Source organism: Diospyros lotus, chromosome 15 (assembly GCF_014633365.1).
Source record: "Diospyros lotus cultivar Yz01 chromosome 15, ASM1463336v1, whole genome shotgun sequence".
In the NCBI taxonomy this organism is placed as follows: Eukaryota; Viridiplantae; Streptophyta; class Magnoliopsida; order Ericales; family Ebenaceae; genus Diospyros; species Diospyros lotus.
In genome coordinates this window covers 11,900,964-11,928,930 of record NC_068352.1, presented here as the reverse complement: position 1 = coordinate 11,928,930, position 27,967 = coordinate 11,900,964, and the positions used below count along the sequence as shown (strand labels likewise).

Here is a 27,967-nt window from a genome sequence, read left to right as displayed (position 1 = left end):
GCTTCAATCTAGTGGCCAAATTAAGCCACAATCTCTTGGCCAAGAAACCATGGGCCATCATGTGAACACACCACACACACACACACACACACACACATATATATATATATTTATATCTTAATATAATATATTATATTACTTAATATACTATATTAATAAGGAAAAATTACATCAAACCCCAAATTTCTCCCTCATTTCACTTGAGTATTTCCTCAATTGCAATTACATCCTTAAACATCAATTTCACTTGGATTCAAATACCGAAATTCTAAAATTAATAACTCTAAGTTACTCGATAAGTACATTTTTGCCCCAATCTTTTTACAGGGTTATCGTTTCATCTTAAAACCACTTCAGGGTTGATCTTCACATAAAAACAGAGCCCCCTGCAGTCTCTGTTGACTTTTCGGAAGTCCCATATCATCATTCGGTTTTGCAACCTGACCCGCAGCTATACCGAAAACTGTTCCCAATTTGATTTCTTTCAATGTCATAAATACTATTTTGGGATGCCCAATGACATCGTATCATTTTCCTTTGGAATCTATATCTTGATGCAGTCCCTACAGTCAATTCGGTAATTCTATAACCCTATTCTGTATTGGTTTGGGCTCTCTTTAAGCCCAAAAATTCTCAAACTTCACAATTATTTTCGAATTATCTCTATCTTCCATTTTCTAATAATTTCAGGTATTACAATCTACCCCCTTAAAGAAATTTTGTCCTCGAAATTTAACACATACTTGTAATCATCAAAAGTTAAGTATATATATTGCACTCTGGAATACAAATTTCGAAAGGAAAATACAAATTTCCTACACTATTTCTATTTCCCCGAACAGATGAGGATATTTTTTCCTAATTGTCTCCTCAAGTTCCCATGTTGCCTCGTCATCTGAGTGCTTTCCCCATTGGACCTTTACTAACTGAATCTCTTTATTCCTCAACACTTGAGTTCGGCGATCCAAAATTGCTCCCGGCAACTCAGGGTAAGTCAAATCCTTCCTTAGCTCGATCGTTTCCACCCGAACTCCGAGAGTTGGATCTGGTACATGTCTTCGAAGTTGGGAGACGTGGAACACGTTATGAATCCCAGTCAAACTTGGTGGAAGTTCCAATCGATAGGCCAAAGGTCCGATCCTCTCCACAATTGGATACGGTCCTATATATCTCGGTTTTAGCTTTCCCTTGCCACTTCCACGAGTCACCAAATGCTGGGGCGACACTTTGAGATACACCAGGTCTCCTACCTCGAACCCTAGATCCCTTCTCTTTTGATCAGCATACGATTTTTGTCAGCTCTGAGCAGCTCGAATCCTTTCTTGGATTATCTGAATCTTATCTGTAGTCTGCTGAACAAGTTCTGGTCCTAACATCCGTTGTTCCCCTACCTCGGTCCAACAGATGGGCGACCGACACTTCCATATAGAGCCTCATAAGGAGCCATCCCGATGCTGCCGTGGTAACTGTTGTTGTATGCGAATTCCACTAATGGCAAATGCTCCTCCCAATTCCCACCAAAATCAAGGACAAAAGACCTCAACATGTCTTCAAGTGTTTGAATGGTCCTTTCCGATTGCCCGTCCGTCTGCGGATGATAAGCTGTACTCAATTTCAGCTGAGTCCCCATACACTCTTGTAAACTCTCCCAAAACCTTGAGGTGAACCTCGGGTCTCAATCCGAGACTATGCTTACTGGCGCACCATGGAGCCGTACTATATCCTTTACGTACTGCTCCGCAAATTTTCACACCGGTTGGTCCATCCTCGTAGGCAGGAAATGTGCCGATTTTGTCAACCTATCTACCACTACCCAAATGGCATCACACCCTTTTCGACTCTTTGGAAACCCTGTCATGAAATCCATCGTGATATGCTCCCATTTCCATTCGGGAATATCCAAGGGTCTCATCAACCCTGCGGGTTTCTGGTGCTCGATCTTCACTCTCTGGCATACGTCGCATTGTGCCACCCTCCTAGCCACGCTGGCCTTCATCCCAGGCCACCAGTAGACTTCCCGAAGGTCTCGGTACATTTTTGTGGCTCCTGGATGCACAGTATACTTAGCTCTGTGGGCTTCATCCAAAATCTTTTGCCTCAGCTCCCGAAGGTTTGGCACATACACTCTACCCCGAAACCTGAGAATGCCATTCCGTATCTCAAAATCCGAACTCTTGGGCTGGCCATGCTCGTCTACCCATAAATGAATACGTCTGTCACTTCCACTAGCCTCCTGTATCTCGTTCTCCAGATCCAGCCGAACCGTTAGGCCAGCTACTAGAACAAACGATCCCTTTGGTACTACACTGACCGTCATCAGGCTAAAAGCCTCCAACAATTGCCACTCACGGGCTATCATCCCGGCCATAGTAGGCACAGTCCTACTCAAAGCATCGGCCAGCACATTGGCACGCCCCGAGTGATACAAGATGGTGCAGTCATAGTCCTTCAGGAGTTCCATCCACCGTCGCTGCCTCATGTTCAGCTCTTTCTGCGAGAACACATACCTCAGACTTTTGTGGTCTCTGAACACATCAAACGTCTCTCCGTATAGGTAGTGCCTCCATATCTTCAAAGCATATACTACTGCTGCCAGCTCCAAGTCATGCGTTGGGTAGTTCACTTCGTACCTTTTTAACTGGCGGGATCCATAAGAGATCACCCGACCATGCTGCATTAATACACAGCCTAAACCAACCTTCGAGGCATCGGTGTATACAACATATCCACCGGGCCCACTAGGCATTGCCAGAACAGGTGCCGAGGTTAGTCTGCTTTTGAGTTCCTGAAAACTTTCCTCGCACTTGGCAGTCTATTCAAACTTGACTTCCTTCCGAATAAGCTTCGTCATAGGTGCAGCTATCTTCGAAAATCCTTCCACGAATCTTCGATAGTAGCCTGCCAATCCCAAAAAGCTTCGAACTTCAGTCACGCTCGTCGGCTGCTTCCATCTCTGAACGGCCTCAATTTTTGCTGGATCCACCGAGATCCCATCGGCCGAGATCACGTGTCCAAGAAATGCAACTTGAGATGGCCAGAACTTGCACTTCGAGAACTTAGCATATAATTGATGTTCCCTGAGGGTTCCCAGCACTATCCTCAAATGCTCCTCGTGCTCGCCCTCATTCGAGGAATATATCAATATATCATCAATGAACACGATCACGAACAGATCTAAGTAGGGACTAAACACCCTATTCATAAGATCCATGAATGTTGCTGGAGCGTTTGTTAATCCAAATGGCATTAAAAAAATACTCAAAATGGCCATACCTTGACCGAAACGCCGTCTTTGGAATATCAGCAGGCTTAATCCTCAACTGATAATACCCAGATCTCAAATCGATTTTTGAGAACACCTTTGCTCCCTGCAGCTGGTCAAACAGCTCATCTATCCTTGGAAGAGGATACTTGTTCTTTATCATGGCCTTATTCAACTGACGGTAGTCAATGCACATCCTTAGACTCCCGTCCTTTTTCTTTACAAATAGCACTGGCGCTCCCCACGGCGACGTGCTAGGCCTAATGAATCCCTTATCAGTTAGCTCCTCAAGTTGGGTCTTCAACTCTTTCATCTCCGCCGGAGCCATCCGATATGGCGGGATTGATATTGGTTGGGTCCCTGGTATAAGCTCGATTGAGAACTCAATCTCCCGAGGTGGTGGTAGTCCTGGTAATTCTTCTGGAAATACGTCCTCGAATTCCTGTACCACTCGCACCTCATGAAGCTTCCGTACCTCCTTTGCTTCTATCTGAGCATAAGCTATGAATCCCTGAGCTCCTCGGTTCAACCACTTCATTGCTTTCATCGCCGAAATCATCTTCCCAACCTCAAGGTCACCTTGCCCCTGAAATTTGACCCACCCTCCCTCGGGTTTCTGAATGGTCATTACTTTCTTTCGACAATCTATTTTAGCATCATACTGGGATAGAAAGTCCATCCCAAGGATCACATCAAAATCATACACTTCTAATAAAATCAAGTCAGCCTGAAATCGATTATCGCCCAAATTAATCTCGCATTCCTTTACCATTTTAGAGGACTTCATACTTTTACCCATAGGCGTCGAAATCACCATTAGACACCCTAAAGGTTCGGTTTCTACCTTCAAACTTTCAGCCATTGTATGTGATATGAAAGAATGAGTAGACCCTGGATCTACCAATGCATGCACAGAAGTACCCAGAATGAAAACAGTACCTTGAATAACTGCAGGATTGGCCTCTGCGTCCTCCTTAGTCAAATTGTATACTCGTCCCTGTCGAGTCCCTTTTCCACTTTCAATCTTCAGCTGCTACTCTTTCTTCTTCGGGCAATTCCAGGAGATGTGTCCGTGCTGGTTGCAGTTGTAGCAAACCACGCCCCCAGGTGCTGCTGTTATGGCCTTATCTTCTCGGGCCATATTCTTCTGGCAATTTCTAGAGACATGTCTGGTGTGACACCTGTAACTTACTTACATGCTTAATGATAATAATATTCATATAAAAATGTCCGGAGCTTAAAACCAAAATCATACTTCCTTTAAATCAAATAAAATTCCAAGACATGCTTTATGGCATACATATAGGAAAAGATCAGAGTTCAACCCTATAAAACATTGTTTCAAAAGGAAACTAAACTTAAATTCTTGAAAATCCTTTTTAAACAAGCCACCACGCTCCACGTCCATGTCCTGGTCTCCTCATTCATGCTCACCTGGGGGAGGGGGAAACATAAGGGGTGTGAGATTACGCAAATCTCAGTAAGTACAAGAGAACCATCATATGTATTTAAACAAGTCATGACATAACATAACATATCGTATGGAGACACGAGAGGTTCCACTAACTTGCAGGGGTAAGAACCCTCGTGCGTAGCGCTACCGAGCTCCGGTCCCGAAACTTGCGTGAACATAACATAACATGAGGGACCACATAACATAGTTCATAGTCATGCTTAAACATCATAAATAGTTCATAATGTACTTACCTTAACTTGGTTTGATGAGATTTGAATGCTGAAGGCTTCACCTTTACAAAAAGCTCGAAGCACTCCCGTCTAGCATGAATTTATCCCAACTTAGAATGAGGAAACTCTTGGCCATGAGCCCTATTTATAGGCTTGGAAACTTGGTCACCAAGTAAGTCACAATCATTTCAAATCTTTTCTAAATCTTTCAAGATATTCCAATCATTTCAAATCTTCTAAAATATTCTCTAATCATTCCATATCTTCTAAGATATTCTGCAATCATTCTTATCAAATCTTATTCAAATAAGATCTTATCAAATCTTATCCAAATCATATCAAATCTTATCCTTAAAGTCATCATGAGGCTTAATCTTTATCTCTAAAGTCATCATGAATACTTATCTTATCTCTAAAGTCATCATGAGCCTTCATCTTATCTCTAATATCATCATGAGGCTTCATCCTTATCTCTAATATCATCATGAGGCTTCATCCTTATCTCTAAAATCATTTATAAGGCTTTTCTTGAATCTCCCAAATGCCCTTAGGAAAAATATTTCAAGAATTACACTTTGGCCCAAACTTTCCAGGTAATTGCACTTAAACCCTTTTCAACTTGGTCCCTAGGCCAATTTTTAATTGCATTTTAGTCCCCGAAGAAAGGACTAATTACGCTAATACCCCTGGTTTTTAGGTAAATTACACTTTTACCCGAACCTCAATATTTACGATTTTGTCACTGGCTCAAAAACTAAACCTTTGTCTCAAGGCTTCTATAATCCCTTGAAAGGACATATTTCCTCAAGTATTAGAAGCTAAAATAAAATCCCAAGTATTACATTATATTTTAGTTTAAAAATCTTGGGCGTTACATCCGGGCTGTCCACAGTTGTAACAAATGATGCTTTGGCCATTGCACCTCTTTCTCGGGTGCCTCTTCTTGCATCTAGGGCATGCCTTACCCGTCTTAAAAATCTTCCCATCCCGAGTTTTCAAGTCCGAGTTTGTTTTCTCTGTCGGTCCGCCACTTTGAATTATCATGGCCTTCAGCTCCGCTACTCGCGTCATGTTCTCTTTGGCTGTCATAGCTTTGAAGACTATGTCTGCATAAGACTCCACGTGAACAAGACCTATCAGCTGTTGGAACTCGATTTGCAAGCCTTGCAGGAATTTTCGTCCTTTCTCCACATCATCCATTCCGTACAGCGGCATATACTTGATTAATCGCAGAAATTCAGCTTCATATTGGGCCACTGACATGTTCGGCCCTTGGCGCAGACTCATGAACTCTCGAGCCCTTGCTAGTTTCCAGCAAGTGAGAAAGAACTTCGCATTGAACAATTCTTTAAAGCGATCCCATGACATCTGGGGTGCCGACCCCTGAGATCCGGTCACACTAGGTATTGACCGCTGCATGGTCTTCCACCATTGGGCTGCTTCCTCTTCCATCATATAGGTCGCACACTCGACCTAGTTTTCATTCGGGGTCCTCAACCTCAGGAGGATCTTTTCAGTCTGATCCAACCAGTACTCACTGATAGTAGGATCATTCGTCGGCCTTCCTCGAAATGCTGGCGGATTTTGTAGAAGATATCTCTCCACGGCATCTGCTCTTCTTTGCTCGGGTTGCAATTCTAAGATTCACCAGGCCATTCCTTCTAGGATCCTCTCGATCCTATCCAGCCGACTATCGCCAAGATCGGCATCTCCTTGCCTTCCCACACCACCTCTCGGATGGGGGTTGGTGTTTCTTTCCTCACTATTGCCTCGTCCACACCCAGTCCTTCTTGTGTTCACCATCTTGCAAGAAGAAAAAGGCGAATCGCCATTAGGCATGGCAAAAATTAATTCTAAGAAGCAACAAATAAAAATTCTGACCTGACTTGGGTCCCATGCGGTTGCCTATGGCATAACCTAACCACATGTCCCATTCTAAATATCGTACCCAGACTACGTGTCTTCCTTACACGTATATACTATTTCTCACTTACCCTCAAATTTGAATAACCTTTATTAGGTTTATTATGCATTCCTTTCTCTCGAATCAGATTCTTCCTACTTCTGCTCTGATACCAACTGTAACGACCCGCTTTTCGGAACGTTACTTCTACTTAGAATTTTGGGAACATTTTTTTTTTTTTATCCAATCAATTTCTAAGAACCATAAAATCCCAAATTCCAAGTCTTGCCTTCTCAACTTAACAAATTCAATAAATAGACAATTAAGACAGGCAATAAAATAGCGACTACGGAAGACTGATCGAACCTAATATAGTGCATAAACATATTACATCACTTAATATATGAAATCGTTCCAAAAGTTCTCCAAACGAAATACATGATGATGTCTCCCAATACATTAACTGAATGCCTTAAATATAATCAAAACATGCTAGGGTTTACATCATTTAATACATCATACATAATAAAAGACATGATAAGTGTGCCACATGCGACAACATAAATCTACCCTTCCGCTATTTCTTTTCCTTTTGCGCTGCTGGTCGAACCTGGAATGTGGAATATTCCAGGGACATAGTCCAATTAGAAGATGAATCTTCTAGTGAGGATTTCAAAACAGTTTATATGCATGGTCAGTTATAAAGTGAATGCAAAACCTTTGAGATCTATTCTGAAGTGCCATGTGAACATGTTAGCATCCTCCAACAAGAGCTTTCTCAATGGCGCATGACAGCGCCTCTTGGGAAGTCCCTAACCATGCCACCCCGACCCAACTTCATAGAACTCATGCAAATACCACACACGCCATCCCTTAGGCTCACGGTATTCCTCACGAGAGCTTTCTCACTGGCGCGTGCATAGCGCCTCTCGGAGGATGTCCGGCTTTTCCCCTCGGTCAACAACATGTAGGTATAACAGTATGGCCACACGAATTTTCATGAATGCAACAGTTTAAAAACATATTTCAAGTATGTAACGACACATGAACCGATATTTTGATATGCACAAAAATCACATAATTTGACAACGTAGCACGCTCATATAGGCAAATCATAACACGTATAGGTTTATAGAAAACCTCATGCAAGAACAACAGTTTGAAGGTAGAACCATTCACAAAATCAGGTTTGGATAGTGTAATCACTCACCTTGGACTATTTTTCGTGATTCCTCGAGATGCGTGCCCGTCCTCGATTTACGTGCCAAATGCACTTTTGCTCAACCTCGAGACTTAAAGATGCCCTAGACATTATATGTATTCAAAGGAAAGTCAATATCTAATTTTCTAAGATTTTCCATAATTTTCCTCAATTTCCTCTATTTTTTCCTATTTTTCCATAACCACTGTATCCTTCGAAAATTCACAACAATACCAAACCTAAATATTTTTCCACTCTTTTTCTACCAACATTCATGAAATAAGGCCTAGTAATTTATATACTAAACTCACTAGGCTAACAAATTAATTTACTAATTTAACTAAATAATTTACTAAACTAATTTAAACTAAATTAATTAAATAACTAAATGGCTTAAAAAAATAAATAAAAATAAACTTACCTATGAATTGCCCAAGTAGCTCTCATCTAAGCTCCAAGCTCCAAGCTCTCCATGGAAATCCAAATGGCAAGCTTGCCTATTTATAGGCAAAATTTGCCTTGGGCACCAAGATTTATTCCATTATTTTAATCCCCAAACCATGGTTTTGATCCATGGTTTTGATCCATAGATTGGCCAATTCCCAAACCATGGTTTTGATCCATGGTTTTGTTTCAATCTACCAAACTTTAACTCATTATTTTAATTTCTAAACCATGGTTTTTAATCCATAGATTTGCTTCAATCTAGTGACCAAATTAAGCCACAATCTCTTGGCCAAGAAACCATGGGCCATCACGTGAACACACCACACACACACACACACACACATATATATATATTTATATCTTAATATAATATATTATATTACTTAATATACTATATTAATAAGGAAAAATTACATCAAACCCCAAATTTCTCCCTCATTTCACTTGAGTATTTCCTCAATTGCAATTACATCCTTAAACATCAATTTCACTTGGATTCAAATACCGAAATTCTAAAATTAATAACTCTAAGTTGGATTCAAATATCGAAATTCTAAAATTAATAACTCTAAGTTACTCGATAAGTACATTTTTGCCCCAGTCTTTTTACAGGGTTATCGTTTCATCTTAAAACCACTTCAGGGTTGATCTTCACATAAAAAAAGAGCCCCCTGCAGTCTTTGTTGACTTTTCAGAAGTCCCGTATCATCATTCGATTTTGCAGCCTGACGCTGTACGGAAAACTGTTCCCAATTTGATTTCTTTCAATGTCATAAATACTATTTTGGGATGCCCAATGACATCGTATCATTTTCCTTTGGAATCTATATCTCGATGCAATCCTACAGTCAATTCGGTAATTCTATAACCCTATTCTGTATTGGTTTGGGCTCTCTTTAAGCCCAAAAATTCTCAAACTTCACAATTATTTTTGAATTATCTCTATCTTCCATTTTCTAATAATTTCAGGTATTACAATGCTATAACCGATGAACAGCTATGTGGTTACCCATTGCACGTCAATTTCCTATTGACTAAACTAGAGTAAATAATTGGAACCACAAGGTTATAGAAGTATCAAGGTACAAAACTATGGTGACTCACTTGAGGGTTTCAAGCTAAATTCTCGTATTAACCTACCTTTGTTTTAATCTTCTATTCCAAATCTGGGAAAAATTTAAGACATTTAAATGCATAAGGAAGTGGGAAAAACATTAACGACTTAATTAACGCCTCCTATTTTTAAATTTTGAAACTAATGCGTTAGAACCGATCCTGGGATTTTCGGGGCGTTACATCATATCACTATCGTGTTACAAAAATTCGAGTTTCTAGAAATCCTGTTAGTCTTCTAAACCTCAAATCTTCAAGTTTAAATTGATTATGTAAAGGATTCCAACAACCATGTCAAAATATTTCCTAGCAATCCAATGGATTACTATAGCAGAGGATTCAACAAATACTTTTCTCCATCTCAACCCACTTACTCATTGGATTTAGGTGATAATCATTTACACCTCTCGAATTGCTCTATGACCTATCTTGTCACCAAGAAGTCCAATTATTTGTAACCAAAAATATATATCATAAACATCTTGTATTCACTATTTTATCCTTTACGATTCACAAAGTAGCTATACAATCGGTCTTGGCATCAAAGAACCCCAAAGGTTAATGTCATCAAGTACATATCACCATATTGCATACTTATTTATACCAAGTTCCACCCAGTTATCAAGGAATCTCACAGGTTAGTAATAAACATCAAATGACATCTCGTGTCACTAGTGTATCCTCATTTGTACATAACTGTAATACCCAGTATTACATGGTATTGAAAATAAATAGATTTTTTTTTATTTGGCAGGACCTCGGGTGGTCCGGGAAGGCCAAAAGTCAATTTTGAGTAATTAATTAATAAAATTGCCGAATTGACGGCTGGGAGTGCCTCGGGACTTGGATGTCTAGGGAAGATGGTAAGAGATTGATGAGCGTCTCGAGATGAGATTAATGACGCTGAAAGCGATCTGATCGGGAATAATTTTTGGAATAAATTCTGTATAAGCCCGAGTGGGTGCCAATACCGAATAGGCGGAGGGAACCTCTTGGAAGCTAAGGGGACCCTAGGGGTGGTTCGGTTTTCTGAGTAAGGCAACCCTTAAGTGTGTTCAGGTCGAATAAAGGTCCCGTGCAGGCGTAGGGATGAAATCAAGATTCTCAAGTAGATGCCGATTATTAATTTTTAAAGAATAAAGAATTTGTGTGGGTTATTGATAATTAAATTAGGCTTGGAGGGCCCAAATGTCATTATTAAAAATTTCTAAGTGGAATTAGGGGTTCTCAAGTGCAAATAATGAGAATTGAGGGATTAATGTGTAAATTACTCATATATATATATATATAAAGTGGCAGGTGTGAGGAAGCTTCCTTGAAGCTTCATGCGTCCCTCTGCCATTTGAAATGGCTGAATAGAGAGTGGGAGAGGGAGAGCAAGGAGAGTGAGATCAGAGATGAGATTGAGAGAGAGTTGGGCCGAGGGAGCTTAACCGAGGCACTGCACGAGAAAGAGCTTGTGGGAGAGAAATGAAGAGCTTGATGGCCGATATTGGCTATGGCGGTAGCAGCCTTTCGCTGCTATGCAGTGGCCGAAAGCCTTCGCGAGGGAGAGAAAATAGAGCATTACCGAGAGAGAGGGAATCAGGCAGAGAGCGTGCACGAGAAAGGGAGATTAAGAGAGGGAGAAGGCCGGCGTTGGCCGGTTTTGCAGCAGCTGGAGGTGGAGCAAGGCCGAGCGGCCATGGCTGCGGTGCTAGAGCTTGGGGTGTGGCAATGGAGGCTGAGGCAGAAGCTGCTGGTGGAAGTCGAGCAAGCAATGTCTGAGGCGGTGGCCAGCGACGAGTGAAGCAGCGGCAGTGGTGGCCTGGAGCAGCGACTCGGCCATGGCAGCATTGCACGCAAGGGAGGCCGGAGCTGGCAGCTGGTTCGCGGCGGTCCTAGGCGGCGTGGTGCGATTGGTAGTGGCTGTTGGTGGCGGAGCCGGCAGCAGGAGTGACTGGTAGAGGCCGGTGATGCGGCCGCGTGAGAGTGGCTGTGCATTGTGAGGAAGAAGAAGATCGAGGGAAGAGGGAGCAGCCACGGGAGTGAAGAAATGAAGAAGACGATGAATAGTGAGGAGAAAAAGAAAATAAAAAAATATAGAAATAAAGAAAATCTGGGAAAAAGGAAAAAAAATAGGAGAAAAATTCCAGAAAAATCCAGAAAAGTTCTAGAAATTATTTCGAGACCCGTGGAGCATACTGGAAGCTTGAGAATGGGATTTTGAGCGCAAGTGGCAGCTCGAGAGGCAATGCCGGTGTGGGCGGTTGGCCGATTTTCGTTTCCAAATTGTCCGAGGTAAATTAATATTTCTTCCCAATTATTTACATTAAGCGAGTTAATGTAGAATAATTAATTATTGGATTAAACCTTGTGTTGGGGTTATTTGAAATCTTATTGATGGATGACTTTGGCGATGTGCGACGTAGTTGAGGGCATTGGTTAAATGCCGGATGTTAATGGAGTTGGGGTTTTGTGTGTTTGCATCTAGGTTTGACCGGGGAGGCGGTGATCCTAGAGGAACTAGAGGTTCGGGCTGGAATTCAGGCCAAGGCAGAGATGAGGCTTCGAGCCAGGTAAGGGATGGTCCCATGTGGAGGTGGCCTTGCAAGTTGGTAAATGTGTTTGATAATGTTTTTATGTTGCATTGGCATGTAGTGGTTATATCTTGTGTGATGCAAGAACTAGTAGACCTGTGGCCATATGGAGGACTAGTGGTGGGGGGCTAATAGGTTGATGCCTCAAACCTTAGTGGGTTGTGAGGATGTATGAGTGTAACGACCCGCTCCCACTTACGGGCGCCACCGGTAAATAATCGACCGGATTACTCACCTGACAACCACCACTGAAGGGTTGGACTATGTTTCAACAGGAAACGCCCTAGGTGGGAACTAGGCTTCGTCCTTCCCTTCGCTCCACTCAGGAATCGGTCCCAACTCAAATAAGAAAAATCCAGCGGACCAAGACCCGAAACCCAAGTGAGCTTCACCTCTCTTCAGCTCACCCCATAGCAAGCCAGAAGTGACCCAGGCACAAGGCTAGCATACAAACACTTCGCTGAGTATTGGGGGTTTATGAGGACATACCTTGCTGATCTTGACTCGGTCCAAACCTTGGCTTTTCCAACTAAGTCGTGTACCACGAACGATCTCATAATCAATTATCACACTACGATGATTTCAACAATTAAATACATCTAATGCTCAACATCGTTTACATTCAATTACATGAATACATATAAAAATTATAGGAGGTTACACGACAACACATCTCAGGCAACAAGCTAATTGCCACAACAGCCTCCCGTCACCATCCATGCTTGCATATGGTCTTGCATCATCTACAACACGAGGTAAAACCTTATGAGTCATAAAGACTCAGTAAGGGTGCAATGCATGTAAATATGAATATAACATGTTTCTGTATGTCAATGCATGCAAATGAGGCTAGGCTCACACATCCTCACAACCCACTAAGGATTGAGGCATCAACCTATCAACCCCTACCACACTAGTCCTCCATATGGCCATAGGTCCACTAGGTCTTGCATCACACAAGATATAACCAGTACCTGCCAATGCAACATAACAACATTATCAAGCATATTTACCGACATGCAAAGCCACCTCCACATGGGGCCATCCCTTACCTGGCTCGAAGTTTCATCTCTGCCTCGGCGAGAACGCCAGCCCGAACTCCGAGCTCTTCTAGGATTACCGCCTTCCCGGTCGAACCTAGAGGCAAACACACAAAAACCCAACCCATTAACATTCGGCATTAACCCAATGCCCTCGATTTCGCCACACATTGCAAAATCACCATCAACACTATTCCCAAACAACAAACCACGGCATACACCAGCCGTCAAAAACTTCCAAACAACCCCACCCGAGGGTTCAATTCAATTAATACTACACCATTCAGTATATCAAATAAGGGAAATTAACTCGAAAGAAATTAATTAATTACCTTAACCAATCTGGAGGACAAATTCGAAAAATGCCCAACCTGGCAATGCCTCATGGGAGACCACCTTGTGCTCAAAATCCCATTTCTGAGCTTCTGGCACGCTCATCGAGCCCCAAATTACTTTCCAGACTTTTCTCCCATTTTCTGGTCCTTTTTCCTATTTTTCCAGAATTTTCCTTTTTATTTTTTTTTTCTATTTTTCTTTTTATTTTTCTCTTCTTCACTGTTCTTCTTCTTCGTTGGCTTCCCGCGCTTGCCCCTGCGCTTCTTGTTCTTCTTCCTTACACACGGCCGGCTCCTCCAACCGTCGTCCATGGCCACGCCGGTCGCCGCCCTAGCACCACCACGCGCAGCGCCTTCGGCCGTCGCGCCTCCACCGCGAACCACCACCCGCTGCTGCAGCCGCACCAGCGAGCTGCCATGGCCTCTACTGGTCCAGCTTCGTCGTTGCAGCCCTTGGCCTCCATTGGTGACACTGCCGGCCCCTACTGCTCAAGCCAATGCCGACCACCGTCGGCTGCCTCCATTGCCATCGCAACCCACTCGTAGCGCCACCGAGGGCCGCCTCTGTTCCAGCCATGCTACTGCAACCAGCGCCACTGAAACCGCCATGGATGCCGAGCTTCTGGCCGCCTCATGAGCCACCGCACGCCTTAGCTGCTTCCCCGCGAGCTACCAGCCACTTGCGGCCACCATCAGCCGCCAAGCTCACCTTGTTCGACCTCCATTGTAGTGGCCATGGCCGCTGTTGCTTCGACTGCTAGAACCGACCAGCAACCTCCCGCTAATTCTCTCTCTCGATCTCGCATGCTCTCTCTCAATCTCACTCTCGCGATCTCTCTCAATCGCTCGATCTCTTGCACTCGGCTCTCGGTTCCCTCGCAATCTCTCTTCTCCCTCTCTGTTTTTAATTTCGAATTTTGAATGCTCACAGCACTCACACACGATATATATATATATATACACATATATAAATATATATATTACATATTAACCCCCATAAATCTCATTAATTCACTTAAGTAATTAATAATTGCTCTTGAAGATCTTTATAATTACACTTGGGACTTTTAATAATAACACTTTGACCCTCCAAGGCTTAATTAAATTATCATCAAGCCACACCACGTCTCGATTTATCAAAAATTAATAGCCGACCGATACTCGGGAATACCTACTTCGTCCCTGCGCCTGCACGGAACCTTTATTCGACCCGAAAACACTTAAGGGTTGCATTACTCAGAAAACCGAACCACTCCTAGGGTCTCCTCAGCTTCCAGGAGGTCCCCTCCGACTATTCGGTATTGGCACCCACTCGGGTTTATACAGAGTTTATTCCAAAAATTATTTCCGGTCGGACCGCTTTCAGCGCCATTAATCTCATCTCGAGACGCTCATCAATCTCTTGCCCTTTTCCCTGGACATCCTAGTCCCGAGGCACTCCCAGCCGCCAATTCGGCAAATTTGTTAATAAATTACTCGAAATTAACTTTTGGCTTTCCCGGACCACCCGAGGCCCTGCCGAACTAGTCAAAACTCATTTATTTACAATACTATGTAATACCGAGTATTACATTCCACCCTCCTTAAAGAATTTCGTCCTCGAAATTTACTTTACCTAAATTTCTTACCCAAGATAATCACATTCTCCGGCTACTCTCCGAATCCCCTGCTCGAGAATCTCGTAACCGAACCATTTCTCGGCCTTTATCTCGGGTCATTCTCACCTCAAAATTTCACTTAGGCATTTGGTCCTCCACTTCTCGAGGACATTTATCAACCAAACACCGCTTTGGCCTCTGGCCAAACCGCACCACTGGTCGCTGGTCATGTTTACTGCAACGACATTCATCTCCAGATGAACTTTCTCTGCCTCGAAGCATCGCTTTGTAGGTTTATTTCCCATTTCCCCTTTTCCACATCAACCGAAACAACTCTCACTAACATTGCATTACTGATCAGTCTACCACGATTTTACGCCGATCACACACGGTAACGTTTCCCACTACCAATCACACATGGCCACGATTTTACGCTGGTCCAACCAGCAACGTCTTAGCACTGATCATCAGCCACAATGTTTCTTTTAGTGCCCACAAGACACTCAGACACCCATTTATCATGGCACACCGCCATTTATTACAAGCATGCAGAGTTTGAGTCGATCCTCATGGCAACCTCTCATTACCGATCAACTAACCATGCTAGCGCTACATGGGAAGCACCCATTTGGCCCACCCTGCCAATTTCGACCATTTCATACATGGTCTACTACCTTGACCAGCCGACTCTCATTTATCGATACGATTACGCAAAATCGATATACCTAACACCATGTCAGGTAAGTTCACGTTTCAACCATACGTGCATTACCCGAGTCCAACTCGAGCCTGGCGATGCACGCACTATTACAATCTCACCTCGAGCTTAATCATGCTCGGGCCACGACCATCTCCCAACCAGGAGTTCTTCGCATTAAGGACACAAGGATACTTACTAGCCGATATCGCACGCTAGTAGAGGTCTCTTACCCATACAAGGGAACTCTTCACTGAGCAACCCCTCTTCAATACTTCATCCAATTCGGCTTTCACAATCATGCCCCATGCTAGGCCTTATCTTGGCTATTAAACCCTACCGCGAGTCAAGGATCCTACCATTGCGCTTAAGGTCGCGGAACCATTAATCAGCCCTCGTCATCACCCACGGTGCGTGGCACAAGTGATTGGCTTATTACCATCTGCACAATCACTTATAGCATTGCACTTGTAGGATGACTCGTGCCTTTGGTCCGCACCACAACAAGCTAACACGGTAACACCCCTACTCTTGTAGCGGTCTTCTAGCCAAATTTACTCGCCCAGCTTCAATTTCGTTAGGACTTTTTAAATCTCACATTTCTCAACAAAGCCTCTTACTCTTGAAGCATGGAACCTTTCGGCAATCCCAAAATCAGGTTCTTTCCCAATTCACGATAAACACCTGATTTAAACCATGGATAATGGTTCCCTTTGTCCTACTCGGCAGGGACAACACCATGACAACAATGAATTCTCTGACAGCGACAATGACACCACCACGTCATCTCAAAAGACTCGCTGCTCCTTGAATCTTACTGGTCATCACAACAAACACGACCCCACCCTTAGGCCATTTTCCACAAATCACTTTGCTATACTTATAGTGGCTAGCTTATTCCCTGAGAAACTTTGGCTTCTCCCAGGTTTCTTATAACTTTTGCTACAACCAGCTCATATCACTCAGTGAGCGTCCACATTAACCTTAACGCCATCATCATCAGCTAAGACGATCTCTTGCCATCGCTTAGCGCCACATCCAGCCGCAACCGCGACTCCAGATCCACCAACGCTACTGACCAACTACTCTCACGTCACAACACGGCCATGGCTAGCCACCGCTCGCCGCTACTGCTATCACCAATTGGCGCCTTTGGTCACCATCAGCTACCCTCAGCTAGTCACCAATCGGCTCCACTAGCTGATTTCCTTTCACAATCGTTAACCTTTAGCCACGAGGTTAAATCTCATTAATTGCCCAAACTCCAAGGCATCCCTCTAGCTGTATTACTCACAGCTTCCAAGTGATTTCATCACCTCCACATCATTCCTGGGAACCAATCTCGTCCCCTAAGATCTTCCTTCGAGCTCTCATCACCCATTGACGACATCTTAAATTTGCCTTCACCTTCCCTCTAATCAACTCGATTAGCTTTAACCGGATCGCCCGGCTCATAACCAACACAACTTTTCTCCAGGCACTACTCTTGCACTCATCGACTATGATTTTTGATTTAACTCCACCCATTGGAAATCACCCTTGCTACTCCTGTGGAACTCACACTTCCACTAGATGCCGTAGGACTCACATTCCTACTCAGGCACTTGCCATCACGCTAGTTTTCCCTGGGTGATGCATCCTGTTAGAGTGGTAGTGCCTTAGGAGGTCCATTTAATGTTGTTGCCCTATGCTCGACCTTTTTAGGGAGAACCTCTCACGTTCTACCCAGGACACATTTCAATTCCACCATTTATAACTCTCGTTACGAAGTAGCACTCCTTCAAGCGGCACAACTTTGCCTTGACCAACCATCTTTTATCCCCTTGGATCTCTTTCTCAAAATTCGCCTGGTCTAACCACTAGGACCCGCTGAACCTTTATACTAGAGGCATACACGGCACCCAATAAGGCTTTACTTCACAGTCCTCGAGCCTCACGCTCTCACCATTGCCATCAGGTGCTACCACCTGGCAACTAATCCTGTGTCAACAACTGGAAACCCATCCAGTGCCACATGAAGATACTTCCTCAATTTTGCATCGACACATTAGGACTAATACTAGACCATGCAATTGCAAGCCTTCACAAATTTCAAACCGTGCCTCAGCCACACGTTCAACCTACCACAACTCACATCACAGGATTAGAGATCCCCATACTTGAAACCTTTGCACGCTTCAACATTCACATTTCATGGTTGGCTTCTAACTCGTAAGTCTCGCCCTTCACGACACTTACGTAACATCCTAGAGTCATTTATCGACTCCACCAATTGACCCATCTTCTTGCATCACCGCAAGGTCACACAGGGTCCATCATCTCAATTTATTCGATCAACTTTGATCAAATTCAACCACAACTGCGTTAGCATCCTTTAATAAGGAGCATCGCCACATGTCTTGTTTTCACACCACAAGATATCACTCAATCTATTCACAAACCTTCATGCTGCCAAGACAACAAAAGGCACTACGATGATTTTTTTTTTTTTTTTTTTTTTTCAACCCTCACAGAAATTTAGGTCTGGCCCAGACATAACCTATAGCATATCCCAGGTCTTCACGTCTAATCGTCTCCACGGCAGACAGGTTACTCCACATAGAGGGCTGCAGTCCCTCCCGTGAACTAACCGTCTATATCCAGTGGTCCTTAGCATTAGACCCGTCAACCGTAGACATCAATTGTAGCGTTATTCCCACGCTAGACCCGTTTCTTTTCCCCGGGTTTCTTTCTCAAACATCTCGAAGTGCTACAACACCCAAACATTCGCTAAATCGCCTTGACACTACTTTAACGAGATAAAGGGTTTAAACCCCACTTGGGTGCAACACCCTAACAACTCTTATTACTAGCAGTTGAGTTGTGGAATTGGCCACAACTTTCGTCACCCTACCGCATTTCACAAATCTTTAGCCCCTGACCATCTGCATAATCACTGTGTTGCCCTGTGCTTTAGGCGAGCCAACACCTGGTCATCATTACCGTGTCACTCCCATACACTGGCCCAACACTGGTTCCCCATCGTGTTACCCTGTGCTTCGGAGAGCCAACACCTAATCATCATTACCGTGTTGCTCCCATACACTGGCCCAACAACAGTTTCCAACAGCATGGCTCAGGCCCATTACTGATTTGCGTCGCACTCGTAGCTTCGCCCTACCAAGCTTCTTACTCTGCAACCGAACCATTAGAACGTTTTCGCGTTCCACGATTTCTCCCTAGGACTACTCTAGAAGTCCTATCCCTTGTAGGAGACTATTAATCTCACCTGACTAACTCTCATAAGGTGCTACTCTAGGTTTTCGGCATCTGATCGTCACCTGCAGTTCACTAAATTGCTTAGGCCCATGGGCTACTTACCCTCAACGCGAGCCAACTCATCAGTCCTCTACCACACGGTCCATAGCATCAGATCCGTCACACCGAGCCTTGCACCCATAACATCAAAGCTATTTAAAGCCCCCCGAGCTACGATGGTTCCGCCACCATCTTACCCAAGCCATCTCACTTGGTTATCCTCACCTTAACAACCTCAAGCTCGTACCATGAGCCCCGCTCCTCGGGACTCTGCATCTCTACCGCTTAAGGGACTCTCAAACCACAACCAACATGCTGAGCCCATCTCAAGCTCAGGTACCCATAACCATCGAGCACCTACCATTACCTTCCAGGTAAATCGAGACCTCCCGTCTCTTCTTGCACACCCATAGTGTGTTTAGTCACGACGCCCAGCCTGGCCTTCCAGCACGCCTCGCATAGGCTTCCAAAACTTGGAATTTAAAATTCGGGGCCTCTGCATTGCTCACCATGCCCCTGCCCACTTGGCATCCGAAGTTGGCATTTCCATTGCGCGCATTGCTTATGGATGTCCTGTTGCCACAAACTCATCGCCCTCGGGCCACACACCGCTCATACCCTTCGTTGGGTGACCTCCGCGTCTCCCATCAAGGGTCTCAAGACCTTAGGCGTCATCACGACTCCAAGTTTCATAATGAGGGTCTATTCACCTCTCATCTCCCGACCTTAGGCGTTCCACTAGACCCCAAGTGTCATAATGAGAGTTTTGATTGGCCCCTCATCCATCGATCCCATGAACGATCACTTGGCCCTTCATAACTAGGACTTCTAATCCAATGGCTCTCACGCGCATATCAACACATGACCAACTCTTTAATCCCCAATCTGGATTTCCCTGGATTCCAGATCGACTCACTTGGGACTTTCATCTCATGTAAACACTCGCTGGGGTCCACTTGCCACACGCCTATCATTCCCAAGGATAGACCTCGTCTAATCAAGAAGCCAACTACGGCCCACTCATACACTAGGCACATCCCCTCTGAGATCATCATAGCAATATGATCACATCGCACCTCATTTATCTAGCATCCCGACTCTCCTCAGAGTCCTTTCGAATTTTGCTTACATCATGCCTTCACTAGCCATGACATACTGATGCATTACATGCATACTCCCCACAGAGCCTTACTGCAAGCAACCTTATTCCCAGTAGTTTGTCACATTGCTTGATATCAAGTCTTTTCCTTGAGCCTCGAGCTAACACCCACTTTAGCTCATTTTATCTCAAGCGTGCATGCCTTACTGCACCACTTCCAAGGGACAACTCTATTCCCTCGAACATGCTCTGCAAATCCCTGACATAGGGACGCTCCACTAATCCCCTCCCGGACTAGTCATGTTTCGGCTTCACATCCCCACACGAGCCTCAACACTTCAATCTCAAGGAGTCCTCATCCTTAGCACATACCATATACCCAAATTCCAATATTTAGGGTTTCCTAACACCGACACCCACACTTGGGTTTTCGGTTCTTCTTTGCTCAACTTGTATACCTTTCACAGGTATATCATCTCAATCCAGGATATTTTCTTATCCCAAGAACAGGAATATCCAAACATGCCATTGCAGGCCTCAATGACTTGACCCAATCCCTTAGGGTCCTCGGTCCATATGTCCAACTTTCAAGGTTATCGGACCAACCTTACATTGAAATCTCAAGATTTCAAATCGATTGTTCTCGACCCCAACTCAGCAGCTAAGACATTTTAACTTGCATTCACATCATGCCAGACATCCTCTATTCCAAAACTCTAGCAATTTCTCACATTAATCACTTAACCGACCATACTTAACACTTAAGCACACTAGCCTTCCCCACTCATACAGCTAGCCATGCTCTGATACCAACTGTAACGACCCGCTCCCACTTACGGGCGCCACCAGTAAATAATCGACCGGATTACTCACCCGACAACCACCACTGAAGGGTTGGACTATGTTTCAACAGGAAACGCCCTAGGTGGGAACTAGGCTTCGTCCTTCCCTTCGCTCCACTCAGGAATCGGTCCCAACTCAAATAAGAAAAATCCAGCGGACCAAGACCCGAAACCCAAGTGAGCTTCACCTCTCTTCAGCTCACCCCATAGCAAGCCAGAAGTGACCCAGGCATAAGGCTAGCATACAAACACTTCGCTGAGTATTGGGGGTTTATGAGGACATACCTTGCTGATCTTGACTCGGTCCGAACCTTGGCTTTTCCAACTAAGCCGTGTACCACGAACGATCTCATAATCAATTATCACACTACGATGATTTCAACAATTAAATACATCTAGTGCTCAACATCGTTTACAATCAATTACATAAATACATATAAAAATTATAGGAGGTTACACAACAACACATCTCAGGCAACAAGCTAATTGCCACAACAGCCTCCCGTCACCATCCATGCTTGCATATGGTCTTGCATCATCTACAACACGAGGTAAAACCTTATGAGTCATAAAGACTCAGTAAGGGTGCAATGCATGTAAATATGAATATAACATGTTTATGTATGCCAATGCATGCAAATGAGGCTAGGCTCACACATCCTCACAACCCACTAAGGATTGAGGCATCAACCTATCAACCCCTACCACACTAGTCCTCCATATAGCCATAGGTCCACTAGGTATTGCATCACACAAGATATAACCAGTACATGCCAATGCAACATAACAACATTATCAAGCATATTTACCGACATGCAAAGCCACCTCCACATGGGGCCATCCCTTACCTGGCTCGAAGCTTCATCTCTGCCTCGACGAGAACGCCAGCCCGAACTCCGAGCTCTTCTAGGATTACCGCCTTCCCGGTCGAACCTAGAGGCAAACACACAAAAACCCAACCCATTAACATTCGGCATTAACCCAATGCCCTCGATTTCGCCACACATTGCAAAATCACCATCAACACTATTCCCAAACAACAAACCACGGCATACACCAGCCGTCAAAAACTTCCAAACAACCCCACCCGAGGGTTCAATTCAATTAATACTACACCATTCAGTATATCAAATAAGGGAAATTAACTCGAAAGAAATTAATTAATTACCTTAACCAATCTGGAGGACAAATTCGAAAAATGCCCAACCTGGCAATGCCTCATGGGAGACCACCTTGTGCTCAAAATCCCATTTCTGAGCTTCTGGCACGCTCATCGAGCCCCAAATTACTTTCCAGACTTTTCTCCCATTTTCTGGTCCTTTTTCCTATTTTTCCAGAATTTTCCTTTTTATTTTTTTTTTCTATTTTTCTTTTTATTTTTCTCTTCTTCACTGTTCTTCTTCTTCGTTGGCTTCCCGCGCTTGCCCCTGCGCTTCTTGTTCTTCTTCCTTACACACGGCCGGCTCCTCCAACTGTCGTCCATGGCCACGCCGGTCGCCGCCCTAGCACCACCACGCGCAGCGCCTTCGGCCGTCGCGCCTCCACCGCGAACCACCATCCGCTGCTGCAGCCGCACCAGCGAGCTGCCATGGCCGCTACTGGTCCAGCTTCGTCGTTGCAGCCCTTGGCCTCCATTGGTGACACTGCCGGCCCCCACTGCTCAAGCCAATGCCGACCACCGTCGGCTGCCTCCATTGCCATCGCAACCCACTCGTAGCGCCACCGAGGGCCGCCTCTGTTCTAGCCATGCTACTGCAACCAACGCCACTGAAACCGCCATGGATGCCGAGCTTCTGGCCGCCTCATGAGCCACCGCACGCCTTAGCTGCTTCCCCGCGAGCTACCAGTCACTTGCGGCCACCATCAGCCGCCAAGCTCACCTTGTTCGACCTCCATTGTAGTGGCCATGGCCGCTGTTGCTTCGACTGCTGGAACCGACTAGCAACCTCCCGCTAATTCTCTCTCTCGATCTCGCATGCTCTCTCTCAATCTCACTCTCGCGATCTCTCTCAATCGCTCGATCTCTTGCACTCGGCTCTCGGTTCCCTCGCAATCTCTCTTCTCCCTCTCTGTTTTTAATTTCGAATTTTGAATGCTCACAGCACTCACACACGATATATATATACACATATATAAATATATATATTACATATTAACCCCCATAAATCTCATTAATTCACTTAAGCAATTAATAATTGCTCTTGAAGATCTTTATAATTACACTTGGGACTTTTAATAATAACACTTTGACCCTCCAAGGCTTAATTAAATTATCATCAAGCCACACCACGTCTCGATTTATCAAAAATTAATAGCCGACCGATACTCGGGAATACCTACTTCGTCCCTGCGCCTGCACGGAACCTTTATTCGACCCGAAAACACTTAAGGGTTGCATTACTCAGAAAACCGAACCACCCCTAGGGTCTCCTCAGCTTCCAGGAGGTCCCCTCCGACTATTCGGTATTGGCACCCACTCGGGTTTATACAGAGTTTATTCCAAAAATTATTTCCGGTCGGACCGCTTTCAGCGCCATTAATCTCATCTCGAGACGCTCATCAATCTCTTGCCCTTTTCCCTGGACATCCTAGTCCCGAGGCACTCCCAGCCGCCAATTCGGCAAATTTGTTAATAAATTACTCGAAATTAACTTTTGGCCTTCCCGGACCACCCGAGGCCCTGCCGAACTAGTCAAAACTCATTTATTTACAATACTATGTAATACCGGGTATTACAATGAGCCTAGCCTCATTTGCATGCATTGGCATACATAAACATGATTATATTCATATGTACATGCATTGCACCCTTACTGAGTCTTTATGACTCATGAGGTTTTACCTCATGTGTAGATAATGCAAGTCCGGATGCAAGCAGGGATGGCGCCGAGAGGCCGTTGTGGCAACTAGCTGTGTTGCCCGAGTTATGTATTTTATTGTTGCTTGTATGTAGCCAGGTGGGCGTTGTGTATGTATTCCCTTATGAGTAAATGTCGGTGTTATTGAGCTTAAATGTATTTAATTGTGTAATCATCATAGTGTGATAGATGATTGTGAGATTACTTGTTGAATGTGGCATAGTTGGTAAAGACAAGTTTCGGACTGAGTCAAGATCAGTAAGGTATGTTCTCATAAATCCCCAATACTCAGCGAAGTGTTTGTATGCTAGCTTTGTGCCTGGGTCACCTCTGGCTTGCTATGGGGTGAGCTGAAGAGAGGTGAAGCTCACTCAGGTTTCGAGTCTTGGTCCGCTGGATTTTCTTATTTGAGTTGGGACCGATTCCTGAGTGGAGCGAAGGGAAGGACGAAGTCTAGTTCCCACCTAGGGCGTTTCCTGTTGAAACATAGTTCAACCCTTCAGTTGTGGTTGTCGGGTGAGTAATCTGGTCGATTATTTACCGGTGGCGCCCGTAAGTGGGAGCGGGTCGTTACAATAACGCTTGGTTTCACTAGCATATATTCAGAAATCCTTATTCTTGTGACAATAAAGCAAATCCTCATCCTCAAAGTTAGATCCATTCCTACCATAGATCAAGACAACCTCAAGGTTAGTCAAATCAAAGTTTAAACCCAAATCATATATTTATGCTTTGATACCAACTGTAATGCCCCACTTTTCAGATACATAACGAAGCAATAAAATATTCGTTATATGCTAATAATAACCTCGAGCATTATTGGAAACCCTTAATTTACAGAAGCGCTGGATCGAACCTGCAAGCTTAACTAAACTTAATAAAAAGGGTTTCCATCGGATTTCCTTCACAGGCACAAGTACTGTATATGACCTTCAATACTCTAGAAAAAAACACAATACGTCACTATAGGTACAACAACTGTAGGACACTCACACACACACCTCTTACAACCTCGAGTATCCTAGCCGTTATTTACAATACATAATTTGAACTACAACGGTACATAATGGAATAAAATCCAGAGCTAGCTGCAAGACCCAAAGCTAACCGAGCACCACCTCTTTGCCCTTGCTCGAACTGGAACCTTGATCACCTGGCACGTCTAATATACCTGGAACATTGAATATCCTAGGGGTATGAAACACCCGAGTTAGATTGTTACATCTAAGTGAGTGGTACAGGAAAAAAAACCATGCATGCAAGAGCATTAAGCAATTAAGCCAGGAAAAATGGAGAAATAAGTACAAATCTCTAAAGAACATGTCAATTTAAAACCTTCATAAGTCACTAGCATCCCTGGCAGCACTCGTGTTGAACATCTCAACCTCACCTCTAGGCTAAGCCCCACCTCTGGGCACGTGATCATGGTCCAACCCCTCACGCCTCACCTCTAGGAACGGCCCCACCTCTGGGCATGGGATTTCCCCCCTGATCATCGTGATGTTCCACGAACAAGCTGCTAATCATCATGTTCAAATTCCAGTCCCACCAACTAACCACAAAATATAACACAGAGATGCATATATATATAGGCAGGATATGCTCAAAGGAAGGAAATATGAGATGTAAGCCACCAACCATGTGATGTTGTGTGACAAAGTAGAAGGAATATGATATGCAAGCCATTTTCCACGCACGAAAGCTATCGTGTTCAAACCTGATGCAACAAAATAGAAAGGATATTGATTGATGCTCAAAAATGTCAAAATTTTATTATATTTATGTAACACCCCCTCTCCTAGAACTGCCCGAGAAGAGGTGCTACGGGGAAAATAAAATAAACTAACTGATAATCTGAAATCTGATACCATGACTGAACATCTCAATCAATTGGAATAAAAACTCTTAGTCAATACAAACTGAAATGCATAAACTCTTACTGAGGGACAATCCCTCAACTGAAATATAAAATAAGATCTAATCTAAGAAAACTCTATAGAACTCAACAGACTCCCAGACATCTTTTATCTTGAGCGGCTCCACGTACACACACTACTGAACACTACTGCTAGGCCCCACATCTGATACTCCCCTACTAGAACCTGGAGGGGTGAAGAGTACAAGGTGAGCTACAAAAGCTCAGCAAGTAATAAGCTGGAAAGAATACTGAAGCTGAATCGAAGAATATCGATACTGATAAATAACTTACTGAACTTGTACTGAATAATTACTGTCTGATTGCATTCATAAAAAATGTAATGCACATAAACTGTAAACTAAATGCAGGTATGCAACTTTGGCTCATAGGCCCACATAATCTGATAATACATACCTGTCTGATCTGAAACCTGCATACATAAAAACTGTAAGCACATACTGTGGGCAAAGCCCTTAGCCCCCTGGTTGCCACCAGGCGAGCAACTCATAAACTGAGCTGAAACTGAAACTGATGGGATCCCCGCGGACAAGCCGCCTAGCGCGCATAATGCAATGCAATGCTCACATAAATGCTGGCACACGATATGTAGTGCTCCATATAAAATCATGCTCAATGCTCATACCAAAATGTATGCACATAATCTCATCAAATAATGCTGAATATGATATGATCTTCATCTATATATTGGAATACAAAGATTCAATGAATTATGATTTATGCTATGGGTATGATTAACTTGTCATGTTCTGGCTTATGAATTCAATGTTGGAAGGTATTGAATACATTGATTGAATTAAACTTGAATTAGGACTCACTGGAAGCTAAATTGGATTTCTGGAAAAGTCATCCGGATATCATAAAAGATATCAGGATAAGAAGAAAGACATCTGGATATGAAGAAGGCTCATCCGGATACACTGACATTCAAAGAAGAAGCTATTCGGACATGAACTAGGACATCCGGATATGATTCTGGTCATCTGGATATCTCACTGATGCGTTCGGATATAACTGGGGACTATTCAAATGAAAAATTCAACTTTTGAGGGAGGCATCCAGATATCTGGCGAGACATCTGGATATTATCTTGACCTTTCCAGATGTATAAACAAACCATCCGGATATCATGATCGAAGAACTTTATATACATCCGGATACGATATAAGGTATCTGGATATTAGAACTTAGAGTAATAGAACTTGCAATCCAAAATGGATAAGGATTAATAGAACTTACAATCTAAAATGGATGAGGATTAATAGAACTTGCAATCCAAAATGGATGAGGATTAATGGAACTTGCAATCCAAAATGGATAAGGATTAATAGAACTTGCAATCCAAAATTGATGAGGATTAATAGAACTTGCAATCCAAAATGGATAAGGATTAATAGAACTTACAATCCAGAATGGATAAGGATTACTGGAACTTGCAATCCAAAATGGAGAAGGATTACTGGAACTTGTAATCCAAAATGGATGAGGATTACTGGAACTTGCAATCCAAAATGGATGAGGATTAATAGAACTTGCAATCCAAAATGGATAAGGATTTATAGAACTTGAAATCCAAAATGGATAAGGATTACTAGAACTTGCAATCCAAAATGGAGAAGGATTACTGGAACTTGTAATCCAAAATGGATGAGGATTACTGGAACTTGCAATCCAAAATGGATGAGGATTAATAGAACTTGCAATCCAAAATGGATAAGGATTTATAGAACTTGTAATCCAAAATGGATAAGGATTACTAGAACTTGCAATCCAAAATTGTAACGCCCCGCTCCCACTTACGGGTGTTACTCATGAACAATCACCCGAATTGTCCACCTGCCCGGCCTTAGGCGAATGGTGGATCGTGTTTCAAGATGAAATGCCCTAGGTGGGATCTAGGGTCGTCCTTCCCTTCGCTGAATCCCAGGATTCGTTAGAGGAAATGGGCTTTAGCCACACTGCATTGGCTATAGGGAAAATCTCCTTTAGGCGCCCAATCACCGTTTTCTCGTTAATTCTTTTTCATCGAAGAATTTTATCGGGCTCCAAAAAAAAATCACCATTTGAACCAATC

The 27,967-nt window shown here is 43.7% G+C and overlaps 2 long non-coding RNA genes across 2 annotated transcripts in view; one reads left to right on the top strand and one right to left on the bottom strand.

Moving 5' to 3' along the window:
• LOC127791473 (uncharacterized) overlaps window positions 1-8,498 on the bottom strand; it is an 83,905-nt gene extending 75,407 nt beyond the window's left edge. The window contains exons 1-2 of the long non-coding RNA XR_008020949.1: window positions 8,474-8,498; window positions 8,062-8,155 (exon numbers count right to left, since the gene is read on the bottom strand). This is a non-coding gene — a long non-coding RNA (uncharacterized LOC127791473). The remainder of the gene's footprint in view (window positions 1-8,061; window positions 8,156-8,473) is intronic.
• Window positions 8,499-10,948: 2,450 nt separating this feature from the next.
• Window positions 10,949-26,252, top strand: LOC127791529 (uncharacterized). The gene is made up of 3 exons (XR_008020964.1): window positions 10,949-11,892; window positions 12,086-12,170; window positions 23,953-26,252. It is a non-coding gene; the product is annotated as an uncharacterized LOC127791529 (long non-coding RNA).
• Window positions 26,253-27,967: the final 1,715 nt, after the last annotated feature.